Source organism: Strix uralensis, chromosome 3 (genome assembly GCF_047716275.1).
Source record: "Strix uralensis isolate ZFMK-TIS-50842 chromosome 3, bStrUra1, whole genome shotgun sequence".
Lineage (NCBI taxonomy): Eukaryota > Metazoa > Chordata > Aves > Strigiformes > Strigidae > Strix > Strix uralensis.
Genome location: NC_133974.1, coordinates 52,037,765 through 52,050,640, shown reverse-complemented (window position 1 = coordinate 52,050,640; position 12,876 = coordinate 52,037,765). Strand labels below are relative to the sequence as shown.

Below are 12,876 nucleotides of genomic sequence, written 5' to 3'. Positions count from 1 at the left end.
GTGTTCCGTACATACAGATTCACAAGCAGTTTAATACAGGATCCATGTTCTCACCTTTATCCAGAAGCTGGATAAAGAGGAATTTTGCAAAAGGCAGAATCTATACCCATCGTGGTATCTTTACAATTATTATTTTTTATGACTTTCTCATCTTCTTCTAAAATTAAAAAACTATAAATATTTATTAAAGGAGTCTTCCTCCCATAGCGTCCATCTCTAGCTAGGACCACTGTTGGATGCTTCATACATAAAAGCCCAGAACAGTTCTGCACCTATCAGCATAACTATATCCAGGATTTACCTCCTTACCTAGGTTGGAAATAGTTTAGAAGCAATGCCCGTTAGCATCCACCGCCTTTAGTTAGCCACATGTCTGCAGACTGCTGCTGTTTTCCATGCACGTCTCCATCACAGGCCTTGCAGCCGTGCCCATGGGATACCACGGCAGGACGGTGCAGTGGAAGAAGGTTCATTTGAGTCTCCCACTTGCCATCGTCTGCAGCCCCGCACCTGACCCTCACACCCTGGCCATGTCCCAGCCTCCTCCCCTCCACTGGAGTTTCCACACCTGCCACCAGTTTACCTTTCTCCCTAAAGTAACCACAGAGTAAGTACAATGCTAACTCAAAGCTACTGCTTTGCCTACATGCCAAAAACCAACAGTTCCTCTCAAAAATGCTGAGGAGCCTCCTGAGGTACTTACAGGGTTTTGCAGCTTGATGCCCAGTGCTTCTCTCTTTTGAGTGAAAGTGTTCATCATCCTGTCTCGGCGTCCCCGTTTCTCCAGCTGAATGGAAACAAAAGCTTCTGGAGGCCTAACGAGGGTAAAAAAGCATAGGAGCTGAGAAGAGACACCTTCCAAAAGGTAAACTGATAAATTCCTTCTGAACCATTCAAATAACTCCTTTAGATTAGACACAGCTTCTCCAACAACATTAATTTACTCATTCCTTATATATAACAGGTACAAATACACTGGATCTTGTGGATCAGCTACCAGAGATGAGATGAGCTCTGGGGAAAGACTCCCAGACTACACATTTTTAATTTCAGTGCAAGTGAAATAAATGGTGAAAGAAATAGTGACAAATTAAAAAAAAAAAAAAAAGTACCTTCTCATGCTGTCATTACAGCAGGAACAGTGAGGCTGCCTGAGCTAAGCTGAACATGTTGAAATGCCTTTTTATTTATACCTTCAAAGCACAGGTTGTTCAATTAGCACAGAGTTTTCCGTGCTCAACTTCCAGCTGATCAGCACTGAATAATATAAAAAATTGCTCTGTGTCTTACCAGTACTCTGTTAGTACACAGTACCCCATGTAAAAGCCAGGAAATTGAGCCGAGGAGCTATTAAGTGGGCCTACAAGCACTGAGACCAAGCTCTGCTCTACAAGAGGAGCAAAATCATATTTAATGGCCTTATCCTGGCCCACTTACTATTTGTCATAATTTTGCAATATTTGCCACTTAGCTCATCATTGTAATGCAGCTGTCTCTGCAAGAGACACAGCAACTGTGTACGAAAATGCAACACAGAACCCGACAACAACTGTAAACTCACTGATGCTTAGAAACTCCTAAGAGGTATTTGGACTTCCTCCTTTAACTAACAGGTGATTTCCATGGGGTTTGATGTGAAGCCAGAGTCCCATCGACAGGGTATGGTGAGCCAACCATAACACTCAGACCACTAATTCACACCAACAAACAGGGTGTCTGGGAACATGCCCTTACGATCAAGTGCCCATCGCTATGTTTTGTCATGGAGGAGGCCCAGCGCAATGTAAAGCAGGTAGAGCTCAGGATTCACACATGCGCCAGTCTGACCCCTACCCAGTGGAGGAGGCCTGGCCAGTCTGTAACAAATACCTTTTAATGGTACAGAGTAAACCTGGAGAACACCCTGGGGAAAATGAAGTGGCTGGTCTTGTTGCTTGCAGCAGCTGATCCTCTGTTTCACTCCCAGGCACTGAATTTCTTCCACTTGCTGAACTGCTCTGACTTGTTAGACTTACATTTCCTTCCTGAAATATCATGAATATCAATTCTGTGTTTGCTCTCATAAAGACTGGCAGCTCTTCCTACTAAATCAGTGCAGATTTGCAATTCTGCATGCTTTCATTTACCTTAGCTTTATGATATAATAATTCACTGCGATCATTGAAAGTCACAGAAAAAATACATTTCTCACTGAGCACAGGCATAATGAAACTGTAGGGGCACCAGACTCAGAGACAGTACCCAATTTATAAATCAGACAACATTCTCGACATTCAATCAGCTGCAAATAAAATATGAATATTCCCAGATATTCACATTTTCAAATATGTACAAATAATTGTATATCTAGATCACTTTTCTGGAAAATCAGTTTGCCTCCCCATGAACACAATAAACTATGCTCATCCCCTCCCCCCCCCCCCCCCCCCCCATCTATTTAAGTTCCGGTGGCTCCTGGTATGAAGAAACCTCAGAAATTTCTGAATATTTATATAAAAATAATCCTAATTTTCAAGCAGGAACAAGTGGTTCTTTTCCAAGTTCTTGAAGTCATATTTCAAAAATGGCACAGGCACTTTGAAGACAAGGGCAGCTAAGAAAGTAAATTCCCCTGCAAATCAAGAAGAGCTGTTGCCTTTTGCGTATAGTGGGAAAGACCAAAATGGGAAAAAAAGCGCCACGTTTTGAGAGTTGAGTTCCTTCTCCTAAGTACTAGCTTGTCTTCAGTTAGTGCTGCTTGCAGACAGATCTACCAAAGAACATCTTTGCTCTGTTGTGAAAACATGCAAATGGAATGAATTTCACTAAGTCCAGAAAATGGACTTAGTGCCCAGAGAACAATCCTCTCCCTGCTTGGCTGAGCACAAGGAACATACAACATGTATTTAAAAAACAGTGGTCAGCAACTGCCTTAGAAGTAAATGGGCAGACACAAGCAGTGCCTTAATTTCTGAGAAATCTTTCAGCCTATAAACGAAGTCAGCATAGAAAAGTTGGGCAGTGAGGTTACAAATACATGGGAGTTTGCCATTCTGAAGGTTCTAGACCAGTAACAAACAGGCTGGGCTGCATGAGGGTTTATTACCTGGTGAGACTGGGTTGGTTAAGCCTGTGCCCTTCATGACACAGCCCACGGGTCTTGGCTGTCAACCAGCCAGACCACAGCATGAGTTGCAGAGCACACAGCTCTCTTGGCATCTCACAACCAGCTCTCCTTCACATGGGCTGAAGGGAGATACCACGGGCCTTGGCCTGTGTTGGGTGGGCAACCATACCACCCACAGCACTGGTGGGTCCCTTGGTGCAGACACAGCCTATGACAACCTGCAACAAACTCCCTTTCCTATGTAAGGAGATTTTTTCCAGTTTTACATGTTAATCTGGAATAACAGATGCATGACCTCCTTATCACTGCCTCTGTTGATTGTATTAATTGTCCTCTGTGTGTGAGTTTGATTAGTTAGCTAATACCACTGACAGTAAATCAGCAAAAACTGATCCAGAATGGATGCAGCAGCCATTAAATGATTTACAGAGGAGAGAAGACATCTGAAAACAAAAAATACAGTCGCTGTCATTCTGTGGAAAAGAAGCCACTCAGCATTTAGACAGTAAAAGAGCTCCAAACGTTTGGAAGATCAATCCTTTTCAACTGGGGGATGAAGAGCTATTTCCAGAGTAAGGCTAATTATCCGCAGAGACACACAACACCGGCACTGTGTATGGCAGTGCAGAGGATCGATTTGGGAAAGAAACCACAGCTGCTCAGTTCCACTGGAGATTTCAGTGCTGCAGGATCTGATTAGAAATGAAGACAGGGAATCTCAGACTTCTCAGTGAGAGGGAATAGAAAACAGCCTCTGGGATAAAGTAGACTGTGGCCAGTCCTGGGAGGCTGCACAGCTGGCCTCACAACTGGCCACTCAGCTGCCAACACCTGGGTGCCCACCAAGTGGCTGCAGAGTGCAGCAGCTCCCTGGGACATGGCTAGTGTGTTGCCAAAAGTTGCATAAGATCAGTGGTGCAAAGGGTTCCTGCTCAGCAGCAAGCAGGCAGCTCTGACCGCACAATACTAAGCTTTTTTTCTGGTGGGTCATCAGGATATCGTTTTGTTTGGGCCAATGGATCCCAACTGTGTGGTGCAGAATCACTGCCCTGCCTGTGTTGGGATAGCATGCAAACCGTGCACTGGTGAAACGAGTTTGTTCTGGTGCCGTTGACAGTCTCTGGGGTGAGTGTGGGCCCTAGGACCTCCCGTACATTCAGCTCTGGTGTAAGGAAAGAAAGTGTATAGGACACTGCTGTAGGAACAGCAATTCATGCTCAGAAGCTTGCAAGTCTCAGCTGCATGAAACGTCTTTCCCTCTCCTCCTCACACTGCAGCTCTGAGTGACCCTAAATGAGACAATGGGAAGTTGTGATAACATATTTTTTTCATTTTTAAACTCAGAAAGAAACTGGTGTCACACAGGAAATGTTTTAGCCTCAACCCATCTCTACCAACTTTTGAACTCTCTGACTAATCTTAAATACATTTGACATAAGTACAGAGGTCTCAAGGGTATAAAGCTCCTTCCAGTTTTGCAAAAGCATCATTCAGCTAGTGAGGAGAACCCCCTGCTCAGGGAAAAGGCAAGGAGAGTTTGATCCCTAGCCATTTTGGTTGGCTTGCTCGGGTCCCAGGAGGCAGTGGCCAGCTGGGCTCCCAGCATGACAGCCAGGCAGTCAGCACATGCACGGCTACGGACCTGCCACAAAACACGGTGATTCTTGTCCAGCAAAAGACGGACACTTCCCATACACAGGAATGAGCTGAGGATACTGCCTGGTGGTAGGGGACTGGGTATGGGAACCATCAGGGATGCAAGAGGGGGCTGAGAGGGGATGGATGGGGTGTCCTAGGGAACATGGAAAGACATGTCAATATAAGCACAGAGGAGGCAAGACAAGCCCTAAAGAATCACTATTTGTTTATTAATTCAAAATTGCATACAAGGCCACTTAGCTCATCATTGTAATGCAGCTGTCTCTGCAAGAGACACAGCAACTGTGTACGAAAATGCAACACAGAACCCGACAACAATTTAGCATGTATGAAGCAAGGGTAGCTCCTGAGCACCCTATATTAAACACAAAATGAAGAAAAAAAAAAAAAGAAAAGCCAAATATAAGACAAGTAACAGTAATTGCTTGATGACCCTGCCAGATAGCTTTTGAACCAACATTATGGCATCAAGCTGACATGAATGTTTCCCACTGGAAATAGTGTTGACCATACTTCTGTTTTCAGAAGACAGGGCAAATGAAAGCGGCAGGAACTGATGGTTTCGCTGTCCCAGAAGAATGCATATTTCAAGGTCAGGTTGTGATTGCTAGCCTTACTGAATACCACAGGCTATAAGATTTCACCTGTGCCTTTTGAATCCAATTAATCTCCAACCTCTTTCAGTCCTCTCTTGAGGTATATTTTTAGCTATGCTTCATCACTTACCCAACTAATAGACTTTAAATAAATCACTGATGTGACACCATTTATTTTTATGTCATACGCTAATACACAATCACTGCAGTTCCTGCAGTCATCAGTGATGCTGTTCCAAGTGTTACACAGGACAGCCATCCAACTGATTACAAGCAGAATTAACAGATCCCCTCTTTGGGCTAAGTCTGACAAAACCCATTATTACTGGTGCAATGTGAGGAAGAAGATGCTGCTAACCTTTATGTCCAGGGTATGGGGAGGCTGGACCAAGTAACAGAAGGAGGCTTGCTGAACAGCCGCCAAAAGAGCATTTTTCTGAATGACCTGACAGGCCAAGATAAGTTGCATGTTCCTTATTCTAGATGGACACAAGAGCTAAGGAGAGGGAAAACAACATGTTAGACATTTCCTCTGCTATTTAAAAGACAGGTTACTCTACAGACATCACTCTCTGTCTTGTCGTATTTCAGCAGCTCAATTTAATGAAAGAAGGGATAAGGGGGAGCATTCTATTATATTTGTATCCGTTGTTATCATTGAAACAAGACTAAATCTAGAGATCAAGGAAACTTTTCATTCATTTGTAGTTAGTGAGTTGTATTCTCAACTCTACTCTGTAGAGCAGGATGGTGCCAAACAGCACAGCCAAGTGCAAACAGGCTGGAAAAGGAGTAGATACCAAATAAAACATATTTGGTTTTCCTTGGCAAATTATTAATTACATGCCACTCTGCTACAGAGTACAGGTCATGACTGAGTTGATGGCAAGAAGAAGACTTTGTGCAGAGCTTTAAAGAAGAAATCTCCACGGCCTGGCAGTCTGTGATACTGTTTCTATACACATGTACGAAGAGGAAAGGACTAAGTATGCAAAACAGCAGTGAAGACTAAGGTCGTTTTCTTACGTTGTTACAGAATTCTCGACACCAGATGTTGTTATTGTGTGTATACAGACACACACAGGCATCCTGCTTTATTTAACAAAGTTTCTTAGGCAAAACTCTGCTGACTTAAAGACTTTAATCCCAGTAAGGATTCCTGGATTAGGCCACATTAACGATCAAATTTTCAGTGCGATTTTATGAAGTTAATTATGAAACAGTAGAGCAAATCATATTATCACTCAGAGAAAGACAAACTATAGAGAAGTTAATAGTGTCTAGTAAACACATCAATGAGGCCCTTTCATAGTCTAGCAAATAAATAATAACATAATACATTTTTTTTTGCTTATTCTGCAAATAGAATAATTCACCTGCATAACACCATCTCTTGTACGGAAACTAAACTTTCCAACATGACTGTCAATTTCTTGGATGCTTAATGGTAAGCTAGATGGAATATATCTGCAATGAAAGCAGAATTATCTATAAACATGGAGTATGACAGAGAAAGAAGCCAAACTGAGGATGAAAGGAAAATAGTGATATATTCAGAAATATTTTTAATTTCTTTCCCCCTTTAAATTTAGAACACATAATGGAATTGGTCACTCTAGTCCCTAATTTAGTGATCTTAGGATGTTGCTTTAGTTTTCAGAAGTAGTTCTGTAAGAAAAAGAATATATCCCGTGATGTTTTGTGGTTGACATTACAATGACTCATTAGCATCTCCTAGATGAGCTTAGTCTAAACCAGTGAAAAATCTGCCTGTTCAGTTTAATCGTGCCTTGTTTCAAGCCTTGGTTTCGAATGTGTTTTTCTGTGCTAGGCAAGTGACTAGGATGCAAACAACAGCACTGGACTGCAGGTGGTAGATGTACAGGTTGGAAGGGAGCCCTGCTGCCCAGTTAGCCATAGGGAACAACTGACAGGATGCCCTCCCTGAATCCAGTAAGAGAATTCACAGATTATTTCTTTTCTTCCTCCTAAACCTTGATCTGAAATACACACAAACACAGACACAAATGGTTGTATTTATGTATGTGTATACACACACATATTTACCAACTCTTTAAAGAGTAAATCACGGCAACTGAAAAATCTACTTGTTCCAGTCACTTTCCCCAGAGGAAAAGGGAAGATAATAAATAGCCTTTTCCTTGTGCAGAGATTGGGTCCAGTAGTCACTGAGTTGAAAAACAAAGGTCAAAGATGTCACTTCATGAAGTGCAGTATAACTCTAGGAGAATAAGCTTTCTTTGTGCTCAGAATTAAGAGTTTCTGAGGTCCTGTTTTGCTACCTATAGAGTCTGGGGCAATCACTTTCAGGCCAGACCTGTTAGACATCCCTTACTTTGAAAGAAAATGCACTTTAGTTCCAAAATTGCCAGCATTCCACACAAATTCAGTGTCTCCTCACTTTCACTGCTCAACAGCCTTAAAATGGCAATATTCAATTCCAGACTCTATACGAAAAGGGAACAAATCATGCAGCATTTTACATTTTCTGCCTGAGTAATTTTATGTATTTTACACACTGAAGTTTTTGTGGCTTATATGTGAGCCTAAGCAGACTAAAGGCTTGATCCAATCCAATCTAAAGGGATGATGCCCTGTGAAACACAAAGAAAAGTTCAGTCTACCTGTCAACACAGCTGTCATCTTCCAGGAGAGATGTAATGAATATTGGTGGGACATGGTCTGCTTTCTCCCTGTGAGATGCAGATTCAAAGAGCACAGGCCTCAGATACAAATGGAACTCCCCAAAACCTGCTTCCATTGCAAAAGCTTTATAGAACCTAGAAACAAAACCACATGGATGCATTTGAAAAATTAGCTTTCTTCCTGCTGTAGGCAGTACATACCTTGAAACCTGCATCCATCAGGTTAATTTCAATGAGACATCTGCATTTAACTTAAAACATTTCTTGGCATCTGAAATACTATGATGGATACAAAGCAAACAAATGTTGTAAGCAGGTAACTGATGGTTGCTTAGTATCACCTATTCAATTGACACACTCAGCACTTACAAACAAAAGACACTAAGTTGCAAGTCTACAATGTCATAAGGGAAAATCAAGGAAAATATGCTAAATGTTCCTATTTAGAAAGGACTGCATTTGGCAGAGAGGTGAAGAATATTATTTTAGACTAGAAATTGGAAAGAGGTCTGACTGCCAGACAGGAAGCCTCAATAGACAAACAGAGTTCATACACATTCTTACTATTAAAACAGTGACTTCATAACTTAAGAAACAATTACTCTAGAAGGCCCCAATATGACACAACCCCAGTACAACCTCCCCAGTATAACAAATTATGAGGGCAGTTCATCAGCAGACAGTAAACACATGGTCTAGATGCAAGCACTAGCTCAGGAAATCTCTAAAGCATCAAATGTCAGAAGTTGGGCACTGTCCTGGTTTTTATATTTCCTCCCTATGGATCTGTCCCTGCACTCCTTCAAGTGCAAGACCACAGAAACACTGATCTGGTCTGTGATGGCTCTTCTCATGTAGTATAAGATGCTAAAAAGAAATAATTTGACCTTTTGATACAGACTGCAAAGGAATAAGATACTCCCTTGCTTCCTCCTAACATCTGAGACAGATGTTTTAGCAGTCAAGAAATCAGGTCACAGAGAAGCTATGTCATGAGAATGTGATCAAGACATAGCTCTTTGTCCTTTAAAATCAGGTAGCATTCCCTGCCTGCAAAGTAAGGGAAAGAAAAGGGGAGGAGACAAAATAATATATGAAAGACACCACAAGCATCAACCAATAATCATGTGGAGCACAGCCAAAATCAACTCTAAGGTCTTAAAACAAAGAGCTCTGTGTAATTATTACAAATGTTGCTCTCTTAGTTGACCAGTATAGACATATGAATAGCCTGTACAGAACAGACATCAGCACACAAATCAGCTTAATACCGAGCAAAGGGAAAAAATAGAAAATAAAAAGATATTAAAAAGGTGACTGTGTCAAACAAAACTAGAGACAAGCAAAATTCAGACTAAAGCTGCACTGTCTAGCTCTATTATTCTACCAAAGGATGTCCCTTTTCATCAGATGGTAGACGATGAATATTGAGGAACACTGAGGAACAAAGAGAAGCAACAAGGGCTGTAAGGAACAGTACATACAACATAAATGTGTATTTTAGATGTGAATGACCTTCCACTCTGGGAATGGAGAGACATGCAAGTAATGGGTACAATTCTGGCAGGTCCCCCCACAAAATTCTGATAGAAACTATGGTATGAGGTAGAGGAATCCACAAATGTAGGTGCCCTCACTTCATTTTACTCTTCATAGCAGGAAAAAAGTTTACTAACCTTTCTGATGTTTCAGTCTGAATTTGAGTGTCTAACAGTTCATATTACAATGAACTGTGAATTTCATCACATCAAAAGAAGAGGTAAAAATAGCCCCTCAAAATGTCACACTGAATAAACTATATATGTTTATACTGGTATTTAGACTGACTTAACCATCTTCTATTAAGATATGTTATGCTTAATGACCTTACATATGCATCATGAAGTGTTACTTTTGTCATAACTTTCCCATCCTGGAAAACGACAATTTACTGCTACTTTTCAGGGATTTCTAAGCATACAACCTCAGATGAATATGTTCCCAAAAGAAATGCATCCATGTGATGATCCAGTCTGCTCATCTTTCTCCTCTGGAAGTTTTAAATCAGTTGGTGAATATTAATGAAATCTGATGCAGAGACAGGTCTTTCAAGATACTTAATCCCTACAGGTTTCATGAAAAAAAGTGATTGGATATTGATTTTTTATCTAAGTGAAAAGTTGCAGTGTAACCTTACCCCTTATTAATTGCCAGAAAATGTATGTGTGTGTGTGTGTATGTGTATGAGTGAAGGAACACAGAGAGTTATCTCAACCCCAGTGGAAGAAGTTTAACTAGAATGGGTATTTTATTAGAAAGCTGAGTATACAAACAAGAAACACAAATTGCCAAGACAGGAGACCTTTTTGCTTCATGGAATTGCTTGAGTTGAAGTAAATTAACTGGTTTGTTAGTTTGCCCAAGAAAGTTCCAGATATCAAATTATAGCTGTTCAGGAAGTTTCTACTTTAATGGAAACGAGTTGTGACAGAAAATCAGGTTCTCCACCAAACTAAGTGGAATGACTGTGATTCACATGTCTTAAAGATGTCTAGGTTTTCAGCTGCTGAAAATAAATGCTGCTGACTTTTTGATATGGACTGTAAATTTTCAAGAAGCAAGCTAGAGAAAGGGTTAAGACAAAGAAAAACCATGACTGGAATGTCATCTGTCCTACACAATCATCATAGCTATTGCAAGCAATCACATCCCACAAATCCATTTCATAAATTAATCAAGCCCTATTTTAAAACTGATCGTTTTCTACCCTTTGCTCTTTCCCTTCCAGAACTTTGTTGTCTGATTCTTAGAAATCCCCTTTTAATTTCTAGCCTAAATTTATTCACAGTGATTAAATGCATTTGTTCTGCTGCCAAAATTGGCCTTTAGCTTAAATAGGTCCTCTCCATTCCCAGTGCTTATCTTCCTGGTGTATTTATAGAGAACAATCTTATCTTCTCTCAGCCTTCATTTTGCTAGGATAAATAAGTCAAGATATTTCATTTGCCTTTGTAAAATGCATTCTCTATTTCCCCTCAGCATGCTATTAGATCATCTTTGTTCCCATTCCAATCTGAATTTATCTTGCCTGAACACAAATCTCCAAATTACACTTAATAATCCAGGTGAGGCCTCACCAGAATCACGTACACAGCATCAATTCTCCCTCTCTCTACTGGTTACAGAACTCACTGCCTGATTCACAGTGAGATATAATGGTTTTCCTCCCATCACAGTTGCAATATGTTGGCAGTTTACAACCATCCCATGACCAGCTACACACCCAATTCTTTCTCCAACTAATAAGCTCAAAGTTCACAGGAGAATTTCCTATTACTATGCATAACCTTAAACTTTGTGTTATTGATGCTTATCTCTACTCCTCCAGTCCTTAGAACTGTGAGTTCTTCCTGTAAGATATTCCATTTGTTTTCCATATCAGTTTTATCTGCCAGCACTACAATGTCCTGAATTTAATAACACCCTCTTATGTTTTCTATTGAAATCATTAATAAAAATGTCAAGTAATATGGAGCTGTACAATAGGAATTTCACCAGTAACCTGCCTCCAAGCCAGTAGTTCAACACTACCCTTTGTAGTCTTCCCATTAGCTGAGTCCTTCTTTGTCTTCCTGTACAAACTGTCATGTCCTCCAGCTGATAACTCCATAAATGCATGACACTGACTTCTCTTCTGCAGATGATTTCATTATCATTGTAACAATCAGCATAGCCAGAACAATTTTTATGCTTTCCTACCTCTGGTCGTGAACAAAGCCTGTACTTCTCGCATGCATTTTCTTATATTGCACTACTCTTCATAAGAAGGCAGCTTAAAATAATCGTGTGTAAAACTGCAGGAGGCATCTTTGTATTCATTTGATCAATGAATTTCTCCTGCTCCTCCTTTGACAAAATTTAGGTATTTTATGAAAGGATCTCTCCTGTTAAGCTTTGAGGAGCAGCATGGGCTCAACTTTTGAAACTAATGAACATCTGCAAACCCCAGGTAGACTCCATCTCCACATAACAAGCAAACATCTCTCCCACAACACAGATGCAGGCATCTCCCTTTCTCTGTGTTTTTTTCCCAGCTACAGTAAATGGTCTATTTAAAAGAAGTTACTTTTTTCCCTACAAACCACACCTCTCTGAGGTCACCATAGCTCAAACAGCACTACGGATCCACTAACCTGGCTAAAAGTGCACTCTCCATCGCTGCCTCTATCAGCCGATGGCAGAGCGTGGCAAGCTCCAAGAGTGTGGAGAAGGAATCCAGGATAAAGAGCTGTTTTTCACTGACTGTCTTTTTTTCTTCATCTGTTCCCACCTCTAAAAGTGACAAAGCAATCTCTTGTACCATAACAGGGTCTTCTATCAGTACCTCAGCAAATAACTGCAAAGAAAGGGGGAAAAAAAAAGAAACTGATAAATCATTCATATGCAGATGACAAAGGTCTTTAAATACTTTAGGGGAACATTCTCCTTTTTCTTTTTCTGGAGTAAATCATGACTGGAGTTGCTTCTGATTTGTAACACATGCAAGGTCAGAATTGTGTCCACCCTGATCTATCCTCACCCCTAAAAATACACTGCTGTTTTGCCACTTGCTTCAAAGGTAAAGACACTGAATCTATAAACCTGTGGCTTTACTTGAAGGACTTAACAAAGTTTATTTTATTTATTTTTTATATCTAACACAAGATATTTGCCTTTTATTATAATCAACATTCAGAAGGCTTTCAGATATAGACACCTCTCTAAAGGAGGGGCTCTGTAACTTGGTTCACTTATTACTAGCTGAGGCCGTTCCTCCTCTAAAGAGTGTGCAGATCTCAGCACACGTGTCACTGTATGTATGATGCTTCCA

General features: G+C 40.7%; 1 pseudogene; it reads right to left on the bottom strand.

Moving 5' to 3' along the window:
* LOC141941615 (uncharacterized) overlaps positions 1-12,876 on the bottom strand; it is a 50,479-nt pseudogene that overhangs the window by 7,515 nt on the left and 30,088 nt on the right.